Below are 25,527 nucleotides of genomic sequence, written 5' to 3'. Positions count from 1 at the left end.
CAGCAGCAATTGCCCTGATTTATTCTTGGGAACCCAAGCTTGCAGCTTGTAGAAAAAAAAAAAATGTAAAAAAGAAACTTCTAAGTCAGTCCAAGTAAAATCAGTCCAGCTAAACTTCCTGCAAAACAGTGAAGACTCAAGTGCTGAGGGCGAAAAGTTGCAGGACTCCCAAGCTCACGTGTGGTACCAGGCCCTTCAAGGGGAATGGTACGGTAATTGGGATTGCCTCGATGCTCCAAGTACAGCAAATTTAGTGTAAAATGCAGCTTCAAGACAAAATCACCATGATACTGGGGGGATTATAAATCAGTTCTACCCCTTCAGGACACCTGGGAGTTAACAGCAAGAGGAAGAAGAGCATCTCATTAGTAGCTCTTGAAAAACAAGTAACCACAGTTCAGTGTACCTGTCTTAATCAATTAGCAATGAAACATCAGTAAAACTTTTGTCTCGTTGGAACACATACAAAGCCAAATAAACTCTCAACTTCTCTAAAGTAACAGGAGATCTATAACAGTGTAGAGACTCTGTCTCTACACTGAGCATCCAAAGTATTCCCTTAACCAGTTATTGTTTAAAAGAGTGATGTCTTCTTTTGGTAGAAGGCTAAGTACATAATCATACCAGAGATTAGTAACCATGAAAGCTCAAGTCTTATCTAATTCAAGGATTTTTTTGCAATGTTTTCTTTTAAAAGTCTCTCTGGTAATCCTTGTAATTTTAAGTTAAAAAAAATGCCAATCAGCCTTTATAAAACATTTGAAATTTGGTCACTGTCAGTTGCAAATTAAATACTTAATGAAAAATATTGAATATGCAAAAAATTAATATGCTAGTTAGGAGCTTGTATGCTTTCCCCTCAGCTAGCAGCAGCCAGTTGCAGAAAGGATTTTGCTTTGCCCTGTGAAGTTTACCTCCAGACAGGACTAGGTCAGAAGCAATGATTTCTTGGGAGATGTATGTGGCATAGATAGTGGTATAAGGTTAATTTCACCAGGCACTGATTTTGCAAGTTATTGAAAGATGCAGAAATGGACTTATGCTTAGAATTAGGTGTCCAGCTAAGCTCATATTCCATCTAAAAGATCTCATAGTTTACAAGAAGGTTAAAGACTATTTGTTATTCAAGTTACTTGATGAACATGTCCTCTTCACCCTGGACCAATGCTACTGATAGAATGATAGGATCATAGACTGTCTCAAGTTGGAAGGGATGCATGATGTCCCACTTGCTGCTCCTCACAAGACTACCTAGGGCTAAAAAGGCTAAACCATGTCACGGAGAGTGTTGTCCAGACACTCCTTGAAGACTCTGTGGCAGGCTGCATGCCATGATGCCCTGGGGAGCCTGTTTCAGTGACCAAACAGCCTCTCAGTGAAGAACCTTTTCCTAATGTCCAATCTGAACTTCTAGGAGATGCATTGCAGAGACAGAACCTAATATTGGATGGACATGAGCCAGTCTGGTATAACTGGGTTTAGATAAGCATCTAAATAGCTAAATAGTTATTACAAGTTGCTGTTACATTTATAATTTCTGCCTTTACCAGGACCTTCTCGGACATTAGTTTTGGGTGTTTCTCATATTTTCTCTTCCCACCTTAGTGTTAGTTTTTATTTTTACTATTTACATATTAAAAGTTTAGGTTATTTTATTTATTTATTATTTATTAATTTTTTATGTCTTAAAAAATCTCTTTCTAGAAACAGTAAGTAGGCATAATGTATGATTCCAAGTCAAGAGCAGTAAATTGTACATCAAGAAATGTTTACTTCTAATCAGGTTTAAGATTGTAACTTTTAAGTCTGCACATATCTGTGTGTATCAGTCAAAAGAAGTGCTAAAATTCATTTAAACAGAGATTTTACTTATCATAGCTTTATAACAAAGAAACTAATTCCGTTCTCGTAGTTCTAGCATAGGCAAAACTCCTCAGCTAATTAGAAGTTTTGTGTCAGACAAACTGTGGGGTAACTCTAGTCACATCTTTTGTGGAATCATCCTGAGAAAGCCAAGGAGGGGCACTGGGAATCCATGTAGCCTGTTGCCTAAAATTATTTCAATTAACTGGTGATTTTAGAGATTCCTTGAAATTATTTTCAGGCAATGCAACTAGTTTCTGAAATAATAATTTCAAAATTTCAGGTAGGACAACCCAAACTGATACTACCTCTACTACAAAAGTACTGACCCAGTACAAACATATTACGCCCTATTGAAAATAAAGGGCCTACTAAAAATGTTATGGTGGAGGGGAAGAATCCCTTAAAATATGGTTAGAAGACAGACTCTCCCCTTCCATTATACAAACTATAAACATAGAGGATAAAATATTCATATGAATCTTGCAAAATAGCTGAAGCACTTTCATACGGTATTACAGAGATCAGTTCAAAGACCTGACATTCTACAATGTTTATGCATTATTTTCTGCATATTACAGTCATGTCCTGAAATGTATACTATAAAATGTCAAGAACTGTAAATACAGGGGAGTAGGGGCATACAGCACACACTTTCTTTGTTGGTATTAAAGACTGAATATGAGACATCATTACAGAAACTGTTTTCTGAAGCTATTTCTTAGCATATGATTGGAGAGAAAAACAAAAGCCTTTTACATAATAGGACTACATCTGCAAAGTTCACCAGTGGAAAGAGTTCAGCATCTAGGATTTTGGGGAGCCACGGGTCACACATGGTTCTTATAAACTAGAAACAGCTGTGAATCAAAGTTCTACAGATTTTGTTTCAATATTTGCAACTGCCAAAAACCTGCCACTTAGGCTTTATATATGTGAAAATTAGACAAAGAGAAAAAATCAGAGCAGTGGGAAAACAAAATGTTGCTTAAAGTGCTATTTCTTGATGGAAGTTGGAAAAGTAAAAATGAAAACATTAAGTCCTTAAAATCCTGTGAGTATTAAGACTTTAAAGAGGAGCAAACCAATCTGAAAGATTAAAATTAATCAAAAATACAACAATTGCATGTGTAACAGAGGGGTAGGGAAAAAATCACAAAAGCTAGCAGGTAGATGATGCATGGATGGAAGAAAGGATAGGATAATGTCCTTCAGCTTCCAGTAGAGTAATTGCTATGGAGTATTGCAAAATAATGATGTTGTGGGAGAGTTGTTTGTTTTGAGGTTTTTGTTTGTTTGCTTTTCTTGTTTTGTTTTGATTTACAAAACACCTGTATAAGTGTACAGTTTGTACCTCCATACTGGAGCCACATTGAAAACATCATATTTGTCATTCGTATGCAAAATTATACTGTGAGCCTATGTATAAACTTAATGTATGCACAGAATGTACATAAAAAATAAGCATCTGCAGTTTCTCATACCATATTCCAGCAATAGCTCCAGTTCTATGCACATTATGTCAATGGACCTGGAGAAGAAGTACTTTTAAGCTGTTGCCTGCACAAATTATACAACTAACATGCTGCCAGATGAGCACATTTAGTGAAAAGTGGTCCATTGCCTTTAAACAGAGACTTCGCTAGCTTTGAAATAATAACTGAAACGAATTCAAAAAGGACCTTTGTAGACATGTAAACCAGCAGCCTGCATAAACACAAGCCATAAAACCTCCATGTATTAGGTTCTGCATTGAATTTACTTGATAGTTTAATGTAATTTTTTTTAAAAAAAGAAGACAATTTTATTGTTAACATTGCTAAAACTTATTGAGACAGCCAAATGCCCAGAAAGTCTATGTGAACATGTGTGTACTGAGTTTTTGGGTTGGGGGTTTGTTGTTGTTGTTGTTTTTGTTATGTTTCTTTTTTTTTTGTTTGATTTGGGTTTTTGGTTTGGTTTGGTTTTGGTTTGTTCTTTTTTTTTCTTTGCAAGGAAGGCAAGGATGTAGCATTTTCATCTGACCTAATGAAGTCCTTAAGTAAAACCTCTTCTTAGAAGAAAGTTGATAATATATTCTGTGATGAATTCTCTTCCTCTCCTGCATCAGTCAGCATAATTGAAGTAAAAAGTGAGGCAAAAAATGGGTCCTGCTACTTATGTCCTATACATATTTATACCAGGCAACTAAGGAAACTATTCTGCTTGGAGAAGAATTCTCTGATTTTCTGTTTCCACTTCCCACAAATACTACAGTAAAAAGAAATCATAAGCAGGCCAGATTCCCATCTATTACAACATTGTTGATCTGGAATGGCTCCATTGTGGCCAACAGAAATCTTCTGGGTTAGCAGACTTGTCACTAAGATCAGCAGCTGGCTGTTGGCCTCATAGCTTTTGAAATGAAGCCTGAAGTCAACAGAGTCAGGCTTGCACACTGGAAACTACAATACTTTGTGTTTGGCTTAAAAGAAACTTCCTGGGAGACTGGCAAAACATACCAAACAAAAAAACAGGGAGAAACCCGGGGAAGATGAGTACTTGCATGACTCCTCTTTCTTCCTGTTTCCCACTGTAATTTCTGGGTAATCTATGTCACTTTCTCTAGCTAAGTTAGCATTTAGGGAATTATTAACCATTAAAAATGCTGACTCATCTTTGCTGAGACAAGGCTATAACATAACAGTGACACAATTTGGGAATAACTTGGTGTACCATTTAACCCAGCATTTCATGTGGTTTGGCTAGGATAAATAACGGATAGACAGACAGCCTTGTTCTCTGCAGTATTTTAGGCTGTGGATTGTGCATTAAACAGTACTTACAATACATTGCCTAGTGGGAAAGGACATGTGCAGCTTAGCTAATAATCCTGACTTCATTCTGTTTAGGAAAAAAGCTTGACTCATCAGTACAAGCTGAACACAAGATGCTAAAGAGTGAGATGGCTATGTTTGTTGTACTAGTTACTGCCTCTGCACACTTAACTAGGAATGATGAGTTTCTCTCAGATTTCTACCAAAATTCACAGTATTCTGATGGACTATTTTATCAGCTCCATGTAGCAATTGCTTGTGAAAACTGAGATAGACAACGGATTTACCAAGAGTATTTAATCTTAATCTCAGAGGAAGAAAGGCTAATTAAATGCTTCTGCTAGACAAGATTCAGTTTCAGCCAAATATCCTTTCAAAAACAGGACAGGATGGAAGACTGCCAAACAAAACACATGTCTTTTGTACCCAAGAAAGAAGGAGGTCCTCAAGGATAACAATGCAGTAAACCATACTTTTGATAGTTTCTCTAAGGAATAGGCTAGAGGACACAAGATTGATCCTATTGTTTTTTTTCTGAAATAACTGACAAGTTTTTAAAAAGTAGGATGACAACCAAAACTCTGAACAGATTTTAGTTCCTCTGATACACATCAAGGCTTTAACATGTCTTCAAGCTCACTCTGTCCTTTATAGCCCAATTTAACACTAAAACCTGATTTTGGATCAGACATTTTTAAAAACAAAACCAGAGCTTTTTAAAACCAGTATTACACAACAGTCATGCTTCTGCCTGTGTTTTCTTTTTGCAATAATACATGTTTGCCCTTGCCTAGTGGCAGCACCAGACAATGTGGAAGAATACTCTGCATTCAGTTTGTCCTTGTTATTTTGATCTTCCAGGAGCTACAGAGATAGATCTGGTGCTGAATCTCTTCTTTATGACAGCTTTCACCAACACACCATTCTAATAGCAGCAAGCAGCAAGCAGCACCAGCAACCCATACTAGCTTTGCTGCTTTTGAGTTGGCAGGATCCTCTTCCCCACTGATGGCTACAGTGAACATCCTGTTTTGGTGACTACTTCAGGGTGTGTTGCTATACTGCCCTACTTCATGCATTTGCTGCCTTTGCTTAGCACAGGAAGTAAATAACATTAGGAAGTTTTGGGGTTTTTTTTTTGAGACTTAGAAAATTGGGGAGGGGGTGGACCTCAGTATCACCAAGGTAGAAGCCACCCCTGCTTTCAGCTGGGCTGATGCTACAGTTTGCCATATACCATACATTAATTAATCTCGGTGTAGGCACACCACACCCAGCTTCCCAGTTCACTTCAATGTACCACCTGAGCCATTACGACAGGTCCATTTCTTGAATGCATGTTCTAGTTTTAAAATGTTTCATTGTGAAAGCGTCCAAGTGAGGTCACCTTTTCACTTTTACAGCATTCAGATGCAGGTGGTTCTGGATTTTAGTGCTAGCTATGTTTAAGTCTCATTTTAAATGCAATAAAGGGCTAAAGCATATAGCCATGGATTCTCCAAAAAAACTACAATTTTGCAGATCTCTGGTTCAAGTGAGCTCAATGCTAATAGTGATTTCTCTCCCACTCTACTCAGCACTAATGCAGCCTCACCTGGAGCAGTGTGTGCAGATCTAGGTGCCAACTATAAAAAAGATATAAAAGATATATCGAAAAAAGATATAAACCTACTGGAAAGTGTCCAGAAGAGGGTTACAAAGTTGGTGAAGGATTTGGAGGGGAAGCCACATGAAGAACGGCTAAAGTCACTTGGTTTGTTCAGCCTGGAGAAAAGAAGACTGAGGGGAGACCTCATGGTGGCTACAGCTTCCTCACAAGGGGAGGAGGAGGGGTAGGCGCTGATCTCTTCTCTGTAGTGACCAGTGACAGAACCCGAGGGAATGACAGGAAGACGTACCAGGGGAGGTTTAGGTTGGACATTAGGAAAAGGTTCTTCACCCAGAGGGTGGTGGAGCACTGGAACAGGCTCCCAGGGAGGTGTCACAGTCCCAAGCCTGACAGTGTTCAAGAAGAGACTGGACAACACCCTCAAACACATGGTGTGAACTGTGGGGTTGTCCTGTGCAGGGACAGGAGTTGGAGTCGATGATCCTTGTGGGTCCCTCCCAGCTCAGGACTCTCTATGATTCCATGATTCCTTTTCCCAGGTTTGTGTAAATGAATCATGATCATGAATCACTAACACTGCATAGCACAAACCATCTCATTAGTAAAGGACATTAACACCCACAAGGGCCTTTTTTCCTTTTTCATCTTTATTTAGGGGGATAAGTACAAGTTTATAGTGACTTTTTCGGAACTATCTGTGTAGGCACTTGCCCTTCCTCCACAGTCTCTTCTGGAACAAGTGACACAGGCAAGAAAAAGCAGAGTTTGCTCTGCAATATGTGGAAATACAAGGTGTATCTAGAAGAACAAAAAATCTTTCAGCTTCTAAAGTTATGAGTCAACCCAGCAGGCAGAAGGCTTTTTATTTCATGCAATCACTCCTTTACTACATTTTAAAAATACAATACATTTCTTCAAAATTGCCATTACACAACACTAAATACTGTAAATCTTAGGTTTTACAAGTGATAAAAAGAACAGAGAGGTTATATAGACAAGTTGAACTATAATTGTTTGAAAAGAAGCTCCCAGCACTTTTAAAGTATCTTACTGCTTTAAAAATAACTCTTCCATTAGTTTCAAAGGAAAAAGACCATGACATCTGAGAAATGCATGAGTACTACACAAAGTACCAAACAACTTCAATACTATGCAATTTATTAAGTTTAAGGTACAGAACAAAACTATAGCCTAGATTCTATTTTCAGGCAAAAATGTATATAATTCTAAGTGCACATAAAGAAGTAAATGTTGAAGTGAATGAAAGTGTGCTAGGAATATGACTGCTGGTAATGGCAGATAACACTACTTAGTTGACCTTATTTGAAATTGTCCTAGGATGGAAATATTTTAAAAATATTGCCAAGAAAGTCTGCTGTTAATCTTTGAAAAATACTGTAAAAATATACTGCTATGTCAGGTAAACAAAACCACAATTTTATTTTTGTATGCTATGAATACTAAGAAAGCTTGCAGAAAATATATCATCTGTGGAGATATTTATTCTCACAGTTAATACAGGAGGCTTATTTCAAAGTACTTAAACATCTATGAGATAAGGACAGAGTAATGATCTTTCCTCTGTCAACTCTGCAATGATATTTAAACTGTGTAGTCAATTTTAAATATCTTAGCTGCTTGTTTAGCCTGTGAGTTTGTCAAAATCATATAATGTATCTCCCCAGAGAAGTAAAATTATTTGCAGATCTTTGAGAGAGAAATGAGACTGAGAAACTTACAAGTGCAGCTGTGCTGAAAATCAAACCTCAGTTTCGTGAGTTCCAGCCTAATGCACAGCAATTTAAAGCAGCATCACATAAATAACAGACCTTCTTCTATAGGATATCAAAGTAAGGTTAAAAAAAAAAAAAAGTAATCAGTACTGTAATGAAGTATTGCACTATATCAAGATGTTTACCAAAATTCACTATGCTTGAGGACTGAAGGCCTTCAGAGAAGGGCCAGCAAAATGGTTAGCATCCTTACTTAAGTTTGTACTGGAGTCTTCCCTGGTTTAAGAAACAAACACAGATGACAACCTTCAATCAAACCTAAGAATCTGTGTAAATCGTATCTGCTAAGGTTTATCTATTGTGATTAAATTTGAACATCTCCAACACATCTTCCCTAATTAACATATTCCAATAGATTATACATATTACATTGCTAGTGTATTTTTGCGGTTTGGCATTTTAACCATAGAAGTACCTCAAGGTGTCTTGGTTTGATTATCTTAATATTAATTAGTATTTGAAGATACTCTTGAAGACCACCACTCCATAAAGAGAGACAAGGTTATAATTTTTAATTTCTGTTATTAGGAGGCTTATAACATACTGTTTCATATTGTGGAACCATATATCCTAAGACAGAGGCACAAAGTCAATGCTATGACATACTCCTAGAAATTTCTTGTGCATAGCAAAAGCAGTACTATTAGAAAGAATCAGAAACTGTTCAAGATTGTTCTCGGCTGGAACTAGGTCAATGGACGACAGCTCTGGATTAACATTTAAATGTTTAAAATAGTCCCTACTATTTTTTCCCTGAATCTCAAAGATCATTCTGGAACAGCAAGAGTTGACATTACAGGAAGGGAAGAAATCACACTTTCCTGCAATGAGCAGAAGCTTTTGACTAGTTACAAATCTGCTTTTCCAAAATCTGTGGGTGTCTGAGCTTGGTATTTCCATTTTAAGTCCATTTTGGGACAAAAACTGCACTAAGGAAGACAGACAGAAGTGGTAAATGGAGTAGAAGGAAGAGCAGCAAGAACTCCACCTTCCTTCAAAACTTGCTGCACTTTCCATGAACCACTGTGTCTCAGTACTCCTTGTCACTCTGTGTAACAACGTACCGTTGCCTAAGCTGTAAATGTGAATATCTAAACAATAAATCAACCTAGACTGACATTGCTCTTTCAAATGGTAGAAAATGTATTCTGACTTCTAGCAGCTTTAAAAAAATTGCTGTGTAATGTCAACAGATCTGAATCATAAGGTTTAGTATATTAGCTTCTGCAAAGTAGCAAACATCGGAAAACTCAGCTGGATAGTGTAAGACAAGAAGAAGTTGTGTTTTGCTTCTTTTTTTTTCTGTTGTAATATGAGAAATCAGAATTTCCAACTGTGTTGGTGGCCTGTCACTCTTTAATTGCAGGGCGACAATAAACCATGGCAGGTGCTTTGTTAACCCCTTTTCCCTTCCTCCTCAGCTCCCCCTCCCCACTAAGGAGAGGCAATAGAAGGGCAAAGAGAGGCAAACAGGGAGAGGACTTGCAAGTCAGAAAAAAGTTCAAAATGTTTTACTAATGCTACTAACAAAAGAGAAAATAATACAAAATATACAAAACCAATCCTGAAATTCCCAGCACAGCTCAGCGCCAGCTGCACAGTGCTCCAGCAGCTGCAGGGTAGGCATCCTGAAGTCTTGGCTTGGACTCTGCAGCAAACTGGCATCAGAATCAAGGATGCAGGGTCTGTCAAAAGGCTGCAGGTTACAGGAACAGCAGACAGGGTCCTCCCCAGATGCTGGCCATAGACGGAGAACGAGACCCTCATGATCTCCTATCTTTATATGGTGTTATGATGTGGATGGAGTGGAATACTTAGTCAATTCTAGTCAGCTGTTCACTTCATCCCTCCTTGCTTACGTGACATACATTCTTATCAGTGACCTTGTATAAGATTGCTATGTCTACCCAAACATTTATCCAACTTCAGAAAAGTGCAGTTACTTAGAAGAACTCAGCTGAAAGGAAAATTTGCTAAAAGAGAAACTGGTCTTGTTTTTAACAAAACCAGGACATGGCCATAAACAGAATTACAATTAAAAACCTTCCAGTCAGAGAACACTGTCCCTGTTGGTCCCACTTGCTTGTGATTAATGCTAAAATGGGGAAGAAATGGTAGTTCCACATACTGTAAATATGATTGATCCCAAAAATATGCTGCCTATTCAGCAGCATAAATTTGATTTCATTGGTGCACAAACAAATGTTAATTTGTGAAAGAACCATTTTGACTTACACCAAACACAGATTCTATTATAAGTATTTCAGGGCAACAGTTAGTTTCTGATGCGTTGACTATATTTAGGACTAGCCTAATTAGCTCTGGTAGATGATTAATGCAAACTACCGGTCCCTTTTTCCATCCTTGTAGTAAGGGCTGTACGCATGACAAGTAAGAAGAGTGACAATACTTAAACCATACCATCCACATACAGTTGAGAGTCCTAATATGGTTAAGTTAGATACAATGGGCACAAATTATGTTGAAGCTTGTCTTCTTCCTGAATGTTGATAATCATATACTTGCATTACAGGAATAAAAGCAGCTACCTGAGCTTTTTCACTAATTCTGCCAGCAGCTGTTGAGGAGGCCACTTCTCCCCTCAGTGAATCATAGTTGACACCAGCACAGGTTACCACTGTGAGAGGCCAGTGCTGGTTATAAATACTCAGATCCCAGTCACAGGTGGAGAAATCACTAGATAAGGACAGTGACATCAGCTTGTCTATTTAAACCTCTGAGGTGTTTTACAAAGGACAGCTAGGGAAACAAACCACATGGAATGACAAAGTGGACATATTGTTTGATGGTTTAGGAAGAAAGCAAATGAGGCATCATGTCATCGCACTTCATATGACAAGACTGAGCCATATTTGGTTATTCTTTCTTGCCTCCTTTCTGAACTGCTAAAGAGAGTGGGATCTCACTAATCTGCTCTGTTACTCATGGTAACCACCAACCATGCCTAAAATACTATTAGGATATGATCTAAACCATTACATTTAAACAGCATTAATATAATTGCTATTTGTTGTACAGAAACCAACAAGCTGTATCTTCCTGAGCAGCAAAGAGATAAGCCTTTTTTTCCCAGACATCTTGTTCTTCAGTAGCAAGTGGATATCCCAATGAGAGTATGATTGGGAACACGGATGCAGTGCAGCAGCCATGTTAAAAATGTCCAAGTTACATAAGCTTGTATGGTTGAAGTTTTCCAAGGACACACATTTGAATTCTTTTCCCTAGTCATGTTTTACACATCTCAGTTTAATTTGGTTCCCCATGGTAGCTTCAGCCAAAACACAGAACAAGCATACAGGCGAGAATGTAAAAGGATATGTTCATCCATTTTTTGAGTTTAACAAGATGAAGTGAAATGAATTTTTCTCTCAATTGCCTTACAGAGACAATCTGTCATATAACTCGCAGATGACTAAAATTTAACTTGAAATTTGTGTGGCTTTTACTATTCAAGCCACATGTCACAAACAGATACACAACTGAAATATGGGCTAGACCCCTTCTGTTCTTCTTAGAATCTATAAGGGAATACAAACTGAGATTATGGGACATCCTCTGCCTATGATACAAATCCTTTTTTTCAAATCTTCAGAGCCATAGTGGCACCTTTTATCAAAAGTACATGTGTTTGAGTTTACAGAACACAATGAAAAATCTTAAACAGAAGAAAACTTCACTGTTGAAGATCTTCAGGTATCTTGCAGTGCATGATCACACGATGTTACCAGTTGTGCTCCTAACCCAGTAAACAAACTGCATGTGAAGAATATGTACTGCATGTATAGAATCATGAAAAGATTACATCACTGTTGGCCCATGAAATGTGGTTGTTACATTGCCCATGTCAGTTTGTGGTCTTATTCAGCAGGACTTTTTCCCTATGCTGTGCCAGTTAAGAAAGAAAAATACCTTGAAGCTTCTAACGGCACTTTTGATACCTATTAACTATCCTCCGTTAGGGGATGCAATAGATGTAAGGACATTTGCCCCACCGTAAAACCTCGCTTACATCCACTTTATCAAAGAATTGTCACAACTACTGATTCTAAGTGATTTGGAACTATAAGCCAAATATTATAGCTATGTGGTGTATTTGGCCAATAAACAGGGTTTCTGAGCTGCTCTCTTCTGGCTTTGCAAAGTCTTTGTTCCTTTTATATAGTCAGAAGCTTGAAAACATACTATAAAAGCCCCCAGCTCCCACACATTTTTCAGTAACTCAATAGTCAAGAGGTGTTTCCAGGTTACTTCTAAATACAGCTTAACAAAATGTCCTAGTAAAGGAAGGTGGATGTAAGCAAGTGAAACATTTAGGAATTAGACATATACTAATTTGAGCTGATCAGTTTCCATCAGTCCATGTGACATTTACCAGGCTAGTATACTTAAAACAGTATGAATGAATGTTCTGTTCTTTCCTGAATTTCAGGTTAATATGAAGAGAATTGTGGATTTCCACTGAAGTCCTCAGACACACATTATTTTTAACCACTACAGTTTCTGAAAGAAGCAATTTATAATAATAATGGAAGAGTCTAAAATCCATTTGAGAAAAGACAGTCATATATGCGTATTATCAGGTGATTGTATTTGAAAGTTGTATTTACAGGATGTTATTCCCAGCCCTTTGACATCTCTGGTGACAATACAGTATACTTTAGAGTGCAAATCTGCTCTCTAGTGGCAAAAAAAATACCACACCAACTTTACAGAAAAATCCTTAGTCAATCCTGATGTAGTGTCCTGATGTAAAGTCAATTCATTGTTGTTTTGCAAGACTGGTTAATAAGGAAAAGAAAAAAGGTAATGAAATAAAAATTCAAGCAACTGGAACTAAGAGTGCGTAACTCTGTTTAGATCTGATAATTCTAGTTCATTTTTCTAGCAGTACTTGATCATTCTTTCATAATACTGACTTACTATATCTTCAGGGTAGATTGCGCAACCATAAGAAGAAATTTAATAAAAAAGAGTTAATTTGCTGCTGGTGTGAACTGTTCAGGTTTTTATCAGGTTCAAATCAGCAAGCTTGAAAGCTTGTAAGACTGGAATGGCAATTCTCAATGTACATACATACGATTACCCACCAGTAACATTTCTTTCCCTTTAAGCTAGGAAGTAATGATAGAAATAGGAGACAGCAATGTAATTAGATCATTTTAATAATTTCCCAGTTACATCTTTCCTCACATAAGTTTTCAAGAGAGATTTCAAGAAAGACTGGGAAAAGATTGCACAATTTAATTCAGAGAGTCTACTGATTTCAGTTTGGAGACTTGTAAACCTTATTATTAACCCCTGAAACCATGACTGTGTTTAGATCAGGCTTAGTACAACCTTTTCTAGCTTTACAGCCACTTCATTCTTCATTTTAATAATTCACACAGAAATGTGTGTTCACTTATGATTGAACTACAGTAGAATAGCTAAATTGGCCATGACTCCCACATGAAATGCATACAGCGATTGAGGAACGTACTGCTGGTTTCTAGTTCGAAAAGTAAAGGCTACCCAAAAGTGACCATTTTAATATGCAGAAGTTCAGCAGCAGCTAGGTGTGTATTTTCAGCTGGGGGCACAGTGAGTAGAGTGATGACCAGTTCTGCTATAGCCTCCAACATACCTCATACTTGAGAGCATATTGACAGTATAAAATTGAGTTTTATGGGGACTTAAGAGGATTTAAGTGACTTAAGAAATATTTGGAGTGCTCCTAATATGAATGTATTTGTATGATATTTGGTGGATTTCTCAGATGTTCAGTAGAAGACTAAGAAGAGTGGAAAAAGAGTGGCTTAATGCACAAAATGAGGTTGCACTTCATTACAAACAGAGCCCTTTTAGACTTTCTTAATTGCCAGCACCCAAGTCTGGGAAGACAATGAAGGGCAACAGCTTCTGGAAACTCTCTTTTTAGGTACTGCAGTAAAAGGTTTATATCAGTTGAAGTCCCAACTCTGGATTTTCAAGACAGGAACTCGTTCAGAAATGTAAATGCACACAGCTGTAAAACCTGTGCACCTGCTGGTCAAGAACACCTATAAATAGCTAATCCATTAGCACTTTCTCCCTGCTATGTTTTTGCACTGCACAACAGTTTCTTCTTGGGTCTATTCTTATAGCATAACTAGGCAACAGCCCTGTCTGAAAATCAACTGATCCTTACCCCAAACAGCTAGCAATCTAAGGGACCCATGTGGCAACAGTTGAACATAACTGAATATGTAAGACAGACAAAACTGGTCTGTGTAACAGAAGCTGTCACAGTGCAGCAGCTACTTCACTAGCAAAAATGCTCTACGCTGGTAGAGTACAGAGGATGATCTGCTGGGACATTTAGAGAGGGCAACAAGGTTGTTTAGTGTTTGTACAAAGCTCCTTGAAGCTTGCATTTTGCAGTACTTGCAGATTCCTGTTATGATCAGGTTGCTGTACAAAGTCAATCAAAGTTCTATGTGAAGTAGACACTCTTCTGTGTGTGTATATGTGTGTGTGTGTCTGTGTGTACAGAAAAAAATGTAGTTATGGGAAACTAGTGCCTGGAGAGCTGTTCAATTCTGTAAGAACTGGACAAAGCCTCTGTTGGTATATCTACCCACACTACTATTCTACAACATTAAAAAATATCTGTAGTACTAAATTCAAACCTAGTTTGGCTCAGTATTATGCTACAATGTCAAGGGATGCCAATTCAACTTAATTCTACTTAAATCCAGATAGATTAACATCAGGATGGATGTTGAATTTGAAGACACAAGTTTTAAAGAAAATTTGGGGCACAAGCTAGGAAAAAATGAAGACTATTTCTTGTGCAGTCAGTACTACAAAATAAACAGTTCAGATAGCTTACCTGAATTTTCCAATTAGACTACCCAGCACAGTTAAGGTGGTAAGGAAACAGCTGCACCTGCTATTGTTCCCTGACTGATCTGTGTACATACATATGGTAAGTGTACAAGAAAACCTCATAATCTCTCCTCATAAGGCGATGATCTAGCTTGGTTCCAAATCACCCAACATCACTAATTTTTAAGCAAGGATTGCCATTTCTACTCACAGCCTGTGATAATGGGATATTACTACTTTACATTGTTCCTTTTGTATGATGTTTAAAAGCACTTGCATAACTGTAAAAGATGTGTATAACCATAAAAGACTGTCCCTAGTTAAACCAGTCGAAAGTCAACAAGTTTTTAACTCACTGCTTCACAGCTGTAGTTTCCAATAATTATGAGATTACTACTGATATAACCTGGTGTGTTTAGGAAGTATTGAGTCAGATATAACTTGCACCACTTCTAAATGACTTGAGAAAATAGAGGCAAAGCAGTGTTGCTTACAGCGTGCCTAACTGCAGAAATTGCTCAAAAGATTCTTGGCTAGTGTTTTGCAGGAGGTCAAAGAGAAAATTAATCAGCATATCAGAAGATATATATGTGCAAACTAAGCTTTTATCTGGGGAGAAAACTGTCATAAGACATTTGTACTGGACCTGGGAGGGTAAGGGGTGATCATCAAAAAGTAGAAACACTGAATACTGGAGAAGGAATGGAAGGTCTTGTGGTTAACATAATGAGCCTCACAGCAGGACTCAGGAATGAATTACTAGCCACAGGAAGAATGTAGTGCAGTATGTCAGATACAGGAATTACATTTTTCCAGTGAAGCAGTGTCAGCATTTAGTCCTTTCTGGCTTGATCTTCTTCCTTTAATTAGTTGTTTTTAATTTTTAGACTGTTATCGAAAAACTACTCTTGACAGTATAATATAATTGGCAGTTTGATCGAGGATAAAACATGATGGTTTGGGGGCATTCTTTGTTTTAGGACATGCAGGTTTACTGTTTTAAAAGAAAATATTAAGCATGTTTCATACAGAGAGAAAACGCTCCTGACCTGAAAACCCTGAAAACTGGGCCTAGAATTAGGTAACAGCTTTGTTTTCATTCTGGTCCGCTCTCATTATCAAAAATGAAATTTAGCGACTGCTATTTCTTTTCCCCCACTTTTTCTCACCCAGATAATTTTTTTCCTAATTTCTTGAGTAGAATGTGGATCAATAATGCTTAAAGGAAAAACACCCCAACCCTCCTGCTCCTGGAAAAAAACCAAACCAAAACAAAACAAAGTCCAACCAACCAACAAAAAAAAAAAACCCAACCCAACCAACCAACCAACCAAACAAAAAAATGGCAGGAAAACCAAGAAAAACCTCTAACTGATATTAAATTTACATGCATTAAACACTCAGTAAGTGTTTGTGAGCCAACTGCTATGACTTGGATAATAAAAAACAGGTAATGAATGAATTATTCTTCACAAGTTAAACTCTCTCTAAAACAGCCTATTACCCTACAGCCCCAGCATAAAAGCTTTCTGCAACATCAGTGCATCTTCCCATTTCAGGACCTTGCAACTCCCCTCAGAAACCACCTGGATAAGACCACCTTTCTATTGCTTCTGTGTTCTCACTCAGCACCTGTCCCCATGGTGTCTGAGCTCCTGCTAGGTCTTAAAACAGCGTAGCTAACATCTGCCATACGTTGTTTGTACTTTCATCCTTCCCCCAGGGAGAAAATGTGCTGTACAGTTTTGTTTTCAAGAGGATTTGCTTTTGTTGGTTTTTTTTGTTTGCTTGTTTGTGGTTGTTTTGTTTTGTTTTCTGTAGCACAGGTGGAAAATAAAGTTATGAGAGGTTTGGCCCCCCAGAAGGGGAAATTCATTCGGAGCCAGGTTGACAAACATCGCTGAGTCAACAAGGTTCCCTTTGTGGGTGGCAGAGCTCACCTCAAGAGCATCCTCACTGCAGCTGCCATATTACTTTGTGGTCTGTCTCCACCCCTAGGAGTGTCAGAGATCAGCCCCCAAACCCCTGAATTTAATGTGGAAATCCAGAGACACACAATCACCTCAGTATTATAGGTACTTGGTTCAAGGCACCAAGCAGTGACATGTTCAGTTTCTGAGCAGTATCAAGGTTAAGACCTATGTACAGATCTATGTAGCCTAATATTGCGGTGTATGCAACTTCTTTCTGTCATTAATGACTCATCTTAATCAGGAAATACACTTAATCACAGCTACCATCTAGCAAGGTTAATATCTAGCAAGGAGGGGGTGTGTGGTGTCCTCCTACACTGTTTTGTGGTTTTAGTTTTTTTTGTTTTGTTTCGGTTTTTAATTTTAAAAAACAGAGCCAGTCCATATAGTTCAGAGCATGGGAATCGCCTGCACATTTTTTTCTGATCCCTGCAATTATTTTGCTTAGCCTTCTCTGAAATTGCTTTAGGTAGCTAATCTTTAGTGGTTCCTGACTGCCACAATATTTTTATCAGTAAAGCACATGAAATGCTTTTGAAATTGTGACAGTGAATACACTGACTCTGTGTAACACTGGGAAGTCAAAAGATATTTGAAAAATCCCTTTTTAACATCTCAATTTTGTCTTTACAGTAATTTGTTTGTCTTTTGACTTTTAGGTTAAATGCCCTTATTAATAGGAATACTCTTACTGATAGGAAGTGCACTTTCTTAGCCCCCTCTCACCCTCAAGAGTAAATACCATAAAAAAAGATAAATGTATGTCTGAAAAAAAATTACAGCAGCTGTCTAATGATAGACACTATGGTATAGATTTTCCAAATGGAAAACTAACATAACTCTGGCATCTGAAAGTTATACAACTACAAATAGATAGGTGCCAGGAATAAACAGCACATAATTTTTCCAGTGAAATATCAGTGTGCTCCTATCTAAAACCCCTCTGACAATCACTCTGACAACACCCTTTCCATGCTGGATAGATTTAAGAGAATAAATCTCTCAGTATTACTGTTGCCTTTTACCCATTGATATATTTGCTAGGGACTGAGTCAAGACTGCTAACCAATACTATCCAAATCACATATACTTCAAAAATAAAGTTATGTGACAGGACCACCACTAGGTCAGACTCGAACTTCCTGGTCCTACTGTTTACCCACAGCACACAACTGTTTCATGAAGGAGTCCTCTAGGGTTAGGCTAACACCTTGCTTGGCTGAATGAAAAGGCTTTCAGGATTTTTAGGAACTACAGCAGTTATACCACGGAACATAACCATCACTTCAAACGGCTGCTGAAGCAAGCCCTTCTTACAGCTTGGAGGTGAACGAATCAAAGAAGATCTGGTTTTCCAGCTATCCCATCATGCCTTCTTGCTGTCCTTTCATAACACATACACACAAAAACAAGCACACACACACACAAATCCTCAGATCTCTCCTGGAGTCTGGCACCAATGTGTGAGGTAAGCATAACGACCTCTGTTATTTCTACTTCCTTACAACACTATTGCATGAACTCTAGTGTCAACTGGCTTCAGTGCATTGCCTCTTGCTGGCAGCAGATGTCCTCTTGCAGCCATCATGCTGCATTTAGGTTAGCAGTGGCCAAATTACATGAACAGTTTTCATCTGCTGAACAGCATATTTTTTTTACTTCACTTATTTTGACAAAGGTCTGGGAATATGCAAATATGTTGTTTCTATGTTCTTGTAAATCAAGACTGAAGAATCAAAAGAAAATATCAAAATTTTGTGAATTTCAATTCCGTTTTTACTTTATGCTTTCAAAGACAAAAATCAGGATGATTATTCTTAGATGACTTTATCAATTTGCCACAAAAATCATAGGTCAGTCCATAGAAGACACTCCACTGGGATGTAAATACATTTCCTCTCTACACAGAGCTTGTTTTTTGTAACTGGGCACCTAAATGTCCATTTTCAGATCCTGGTTTTGGCAGGTTAGAGGTCTAAACCAGAAAGCAAGTAAAATAACTGGTAAATTTTGGATTTGATATCTTGTTCTCGACCCTGCATTTCTGAGGGTAGCAAAACTCATTTCTGAGTGTGCAATACTTTACATATGCATAAGTTTACAGCTTTGGATACTTGAACACCACAGCTCTTCTAAGTTAGTGGAAGCAGGAGTAATCCTCTTGAGTCTGTTACATCAGACAGCCACTGTTAGCTGTGAGAGCTAGTTCAGTGGAGTTACAGAAATTTACACCAGTGACCAAGAATTGCTTTAGTCACAGGGTCTCAGGATCTGGCCAGTAATTATGCTATTTCAAACCCTGCAATGTACTTTTGCAGTCTTAAGGAAAACAATCTGATACAGAAGTTTTGCACAAGTTTTTCTATGAGGCAATACAAGTGTGGTTAGGGGGAGAAAGGGCCTTGTTTCTGTAGCTAGCCACACATGTCCAATTTTGGTTAAAATATTTAACAGAAAAAACACTTGGAAAATGTACTGTAATTTTGCAAATGGTTTTTACACATTTGTTTCTCCATATGGAATAAAGAAATGTGTCTGGGAATGCTGGTACCACAACTCCAAATTCTTATTGTCTTGCTCACTTCCTGATGAGATCCATACACAAAAAGCCTTGAAATATGAATTGACTGTAAGAACTCCTGTTGCATAAGCCACCCGTTTCATGACAAGTTTGTTGGGCAATTTAACAATGTATAATTCTCGTTTCACCAGCTGTGCTTGGAGCAGAAGGAAATTCAGGTAATGTTACAGCGTCACAAAACCAAACCCAGAAATCAAGGAACCAGCAAAGGAAAAATGCCACAGAAACTACCTAATGGTTTCCTTTCCTTTCTACATAAATACAGATACAATCCAAATAATCAAACCAAGACTTTTTACCCTCCTGGTCCAGAAAGAACTAAGATTTGCTTGGAAGTACCTCTAAATGTTCTCAATGGTTTTGCCTTTTTGTTAAAAAGCAAATGCATTATTGGAAAACCTACCACAATAGAAAGTGATAGGATTACATCCTGGTTTTGATGGTAAGCATCAGAGCTGATAAAGTTGATCAGCTTCTTTGCACAGAAATTTAGCAGAAAGTGTCTATTTCAGGAATGAAGCATTTATCAGACTTTTCTTCAGATTTCTTCCCCTACCTCAATAATCAATCATTTGTACTTGCATCAATCACTGGTCTCTGTCACAGATATTATCTGAAGAAAGTAAGATCTCATCTCACCTTCTTTGTTTGATAAATGCCCAAATAGTGAACATGTTTGTCCTTTCCTGCCTCCTGGAAAATAAATCAGAATCTATGGACAGTTGTTCTGTTATTATGTTTAAGCAAAGACCAACTGATTGTAAGCTGCTTTATCATCTTACACGTTAATTAACACTAGCATTATCTTTTCAAATAATCAGTCAGAATATAACCCAGGAGTACACAAATAAAAGCCACAAAGAAGAAATAGCAACTGAACACTGGCTTGCTTGTTTTCCATACCAAAAAGACACAAGCTAGGCAAGCTCCAATCCACTGCATTTCTCAGAAAACTGTTCTAAGACGTCACCTGTCCTATTTTTAATATGAATTCTAAAGTGAAACAATGGTATAAATGGGAATCTATATTTAAAATATCCTAGTATGACAGCTGGAAAATTGCAACCATTTTCTTCAAGGGAAAAAAACTATTATGATAATAGAAAATTTAGGAGATTATTCAGAAGAACCGCAAGCTCATTTGTGCCAGTTTTTTCACTTGAAACTGCACACTAGCTTCAGCAGCTGATGTAAACAATTGCATGTAGCAGAATTGTCTTCCACTGCAAAGACCTAACAGAAGCAAAGCTACAAAACCACTAACTGTTTTACAATGCTGAAGAGTGAACTGGGAAATTCAGAAAAGTTTCAAAAAAAAAGTTATATTTGATTCCAGTAGACTTTCACTTAGATTTTCAGAGGTGTCAGAAAGATCTGAATCTGTCTTATAAAGCCACCAGCATTCACCCATTAACAAGGATGGTGGTGTTGTCTCAGTAGCCTTTTCAACCCTAATGTTCAGGTCCCCCTGAAAGACAGATTTCAACAATTAATTTGTGTGGTAAAACTGTGTGGAGGGGTTCTCAATCACTTCATTTCCTGGCATTATCATTTTATCCAGTTTATTTTATCTTTTAACTGTCAACTGGTTACAAGTACCTAGTTTTCTGAAATGTTTAGAGTGACCGTGAATGCGTAATAATGGAGAACACAGTTTGTATTTCGCTAATAGGATATGAAACAGTTGATGAGTAAGTAACTATGTTTTTACTCAGGCCTTACTCAGGTAAAATCATACAGTTTAAAAGACAGATAAGAATTTCAGAGCTTGAAAGAACGTTGCTCTATCAATTAAAAAATGCTTTCAGCCACATCTGTTCTGAATTCACAGCAGTTAAGTTGCAACTCTCTGGGTAGCAAACATATGCAAGGTGTTACCTGTCAGACTTGACTAGCTCTGCCAACACATGCACACACGTTTTACCCATAACCACAAAGAATTTCAGCTTGTGTTCTGGTATGTGTTACGTGGATCTGTAAACAATACAGTGCCTTTCTGTGCTGCGGGAGATTGACAAGAATGATGAGTTGGCAAAGGACCGCCTTGTGTTTTTCTGGCCAAAATTTAGTTGCTTCTTTTACATGCAGTTTCACAAATATATCTTCAAGGAGCCAGCTCCATGCATTAAAATGCTGAAGTTACCATAACTTTTCAAACTCCTCTCTATTCTGATAACACCACCTTTTGTTTCTGAACTCAAGTATGCTAGTCAGAGTTTTACAATCACATGCAGACTACACTGCTACCGTTCAAATGCAGTATGACCTAAAGAGCAAAGGAGCTGAACTGAAAAAAAAACAACCAACCAAACAAAAAAGCTCCATCAATATCTATAGAAGGTGCCACAGAGTCAATGAACGCATTAGTAATCAACACTTGGCTAGAGACAGCACAATGGAGTTACTGAGAGCACTGAATATTCTGCAGACCTGAGTGAAGAAACCCAGTCATTATGGTGAAAAACAAAGATTATGTCCTCATAGACAACTCAACCTGCTCTCAAAGCTCCTGGAAATGGTTTGTGAAGATTTACAGTTTGCTTAGAGCTTGAAATATAAATTCAGCCTGAGGATGCTAAGACAGCATGAGATACTAAAATACTTTAACACCTCACGTTGTTACATGGATATAAGAAGCTACCAGAAATTTGAGCCGTGTCCACCACAGTAAAGGTATTATCAAGAGATGCTTTTGCTTTCACCAAAATCTGCAACTATTTACTGTCATTCCATTCTTCCTAAGAATGAACAAAAGGTAAAAAAAAGGTGAAGAAAAATAGTGACTGCACAGAGCACAACTTCATCCCAGTTTTGATCTGAGTTCTACAATATTGCAGGCCTGAAAATGTTCAGCAGTTCTTTTCCACTTTTCATCAGAAAGATTTGTTGGCAATTAACTGTGGAAGAATGAGGAGGATAAATCTGTTGTTAATCTTTAAACATGATCTGCTGCCTGAATGGATTTACCATTCATTCAAATCTAAGACTAGGAACTGGGTTTGTGGTACTTGATCCAAAGCCAATTCATTAAGGCAGGCTCTAGAAGATGCATTTATTTGTATCAGAAGGACAAAACTGCCATTTTAATCTTAAAAATTCAGCTTTGGATCCAGTACACACTGTTCCCATAAGGTTCATTGCATCTGGAGCACACTCTAAACCTGGAATTTTAGGGAACACTTACAGTCACAGTCCAGTGCGGGAAAGAGCTTCTCTCTGATAGGACACAATCTTTCACAGTCTCTGCGTAAGATCTCTTTTCAAACTGAGGTAGGAGATAGCCACTTACCTATAACATCATGACTTGGTAATTGCCTATTCATCTGCCTGTTCTTTGCAGGCAAATGAAATCTACAATACACACTCCTCTGAAAAAATCTATTGAATTACCAGTATCTGACTAAAACAACCAAATCCTTACCTCCATCTAGGACTTAAAGCATACTGGTACCCTCATAACTTTGAATGGGCAGATTCATGCTCATTTACTTTTTAAAAATGGATCCTTTTTTAAAGGCACCTGGTTGCAACTATGAGAGGTGACTGTTGCATACATCACACTTCCGTGCTTCTCAGCACTTTATTATGTCAAAGGCTCTATGCATCAGAATAACCTGCAAATGATGGTTTCACTGCTTGTTGTTGTTAAAGCACTCATTAGAGACCCCATTTTTATGTAAGACAGCCAGTGAGTAACCATACTGTAAAAGCAGAGGTGTTTGTACAAATCAGTGTGACCCTTATGTAACCACGCAGAGGTTAAAGGGCTATTCAGGCTGCATGAGAGACAGCATTTTATCTCAACAGAGCATGAAAAGAATAGTTCTTCACCATGAGCATGGTGAAAGCACTGAAACAGGTTTTTCCCAGAGAACCTGTGGATGCCCACACCTGGGAGCATTCAAGGTCAAGTTGGACAGGGTTTTGAGCAACCTGGTCTAGTTGGAAGGTATTCCTGCCCATGGCAGCAGGGCTGGAACTAGATGACCTCTGAAGTCCATTCCAATGTAAACCATTCTATGATTCTGTAAAGTTCTCCTTTAAAATGTCTATTACAAAATAGTAAGCATGGAAAACACCACTGACAAGAAAGCCCCTTAGACATTTTGTTTTAGACTGGAGCCCAAATCTTCAGGTAAATAAGATGAATTGACTCAGGGTTAACATCCCTTTGCTTTTCTTCTAGTTTCATTCTCAAGAGAGGAGGCCTATATGGTGGTTGTTAAAGGAGGTGTGGAATGTGAACCTCTAGAGCCAAACTTCATGCACTTCTGTTGGTCGCCGTAACGATGAATGGCACTTATGTCAACTGTGGTTTTATTTTTCATCTTGCAGGTCATGAGCTCTAACTTGCACATGGTGCATGCTATCTGTGTTACATAAAATTCATGCCAGATTAGTCCATTAGAACACTTTTTTTAAAAATAGCTTATGAAACTTACTTTTCAGCTTAGAAAAAGTCAGTCTGATGCACACGCATATAGTTATGACATATAATTCTGCACACACTTTAGAATCTGGTCAGGTTGGACAAGTATCTCACAATATACTGCAGTATCTATTTTGACTGAATTACTTTCTTCCTGAAGTGATTGTGACTTCACTGTGGCCAACCTGCTTTAACTCCATCAGAATGACCTGGGTACAAGACTTTCCATCATGTCTGTCATGCTTCTAATTAAAATATACTGTGTGAAACAGCAATTAGTCAATTCAGTGTGAGCAAAAGAAGAAGAAGTGAAGAATACCAATTCCTAGCTAATCTATTTAATACAGTGTTCATGTTTCTAAAATAAAGGAGATTTAAACTGACACAATGTGGAGTGCTGTTTGGACTAAGGTTTTGAAGCAAAAAGTAGACATCAGTTCAGATGCCTATTGTGGCAGGGGAGAGAAACAGCTGAGCAACCCAATTATTTTCTTCTGCAGCACAGACAACCAGCCCAGCAGAAACTTCTGGGCTGCAAATCCCCAACCTGAATATGTCTGAAGTCCCTAATCAGAGATACATGAGATTTATCACACAGGATACAAACAGCAATATTGCAGTACCGCATGTGGGTAACTGTGTCTCTGCAAGGCAAACACTCCCATTTAAATTAGCATCTGTTCTGCTAGTGGTCCCAGTAGCCTGGCTGAGCAGCTCTTACAAGTTTCTAATACAAGTTTTCTCTACTCATCACAGAACTGGGCCTATCTGGTGTCAGTTCCATTTAAAGACACTTAGTTCTGCCATGTATCGGAAACTTGGGTGCTGAGTGCAGTGCTGCCAAGCCCGCCAGGAGAAGAGACACTGGAAAGAACTATGAGCAGGAGACCGACTGCTATGCCCACATTCATCTCTGTGATAAATTACCTTTTCTTCCTAAGGTCCATCTTTGGCCGAGTATGCTTTAAAAAGAGGACTTTGGCCCTCACATACAGTTAAAACAGTCATTAACTCACAACAATTGAGGTCAAATTTACTCCCCATCATATGCCAGGAAAACATCGTGACATTTCTACTTCACGCTACTTTGTCACTACAGTTGTTCAGAGTGCCATGGTACAGTTTGGATAGATAGAATGCAGCAGTGCTGTGACCAGTAAGTATCCTTAGTCCTACAGAAAGCTTGTGTCAAAGGTGTGCAATCTCCAGATGTTTCCCTGGCAGATCTAAGACAGGTTTCTGCTGGTGAAGTTAATGCAGAGCCAATTCACTATAGAACTAGGATTAAGCACATTTACAAGATGCAGTGGTGCATGGCTTGAGATAACACTAAATTTATCCTGCACTCTGCTTGCCTTGTGAATAATTACTCCTTTGCATACCAGGTAAATTGCAGAACTTGATATTCAAGTTCTTCTTGGCACTTGCACAGGACTCTTGCAACATTTTTCTGCTTCCCACTAGGAGCTGGGACACAATTTTTCAGCTTAATACTAAGCTTCCAACTGACTTTGGACATTTTCTGTGCTTGCTGCCAGCATCATCTTTGTTGAGCATTAGGTTTCAAGACAACAAAAACTAATAAAGTCTAACTAG

The sequence above is a fragment of the Patagioenas fasciata genome, chromosome Z, assembly GCF_037038585.1.
Source record: "Patagioenas fasciata isolate bPatFas1 chromosome Z, bPatFas1.hap1, whole genome shotgun sequence".
In the NCBI taxonomy this organism is placed as follows: domain Eukaryota; kingdom Metazoa; phylum Chordata; class Aves; order Columbiformes; family Columbidae; genus Patagioenas; species Patagioenas fasciata.
This window is presented reverse-complemented; position numbering follows the sequence as displayed.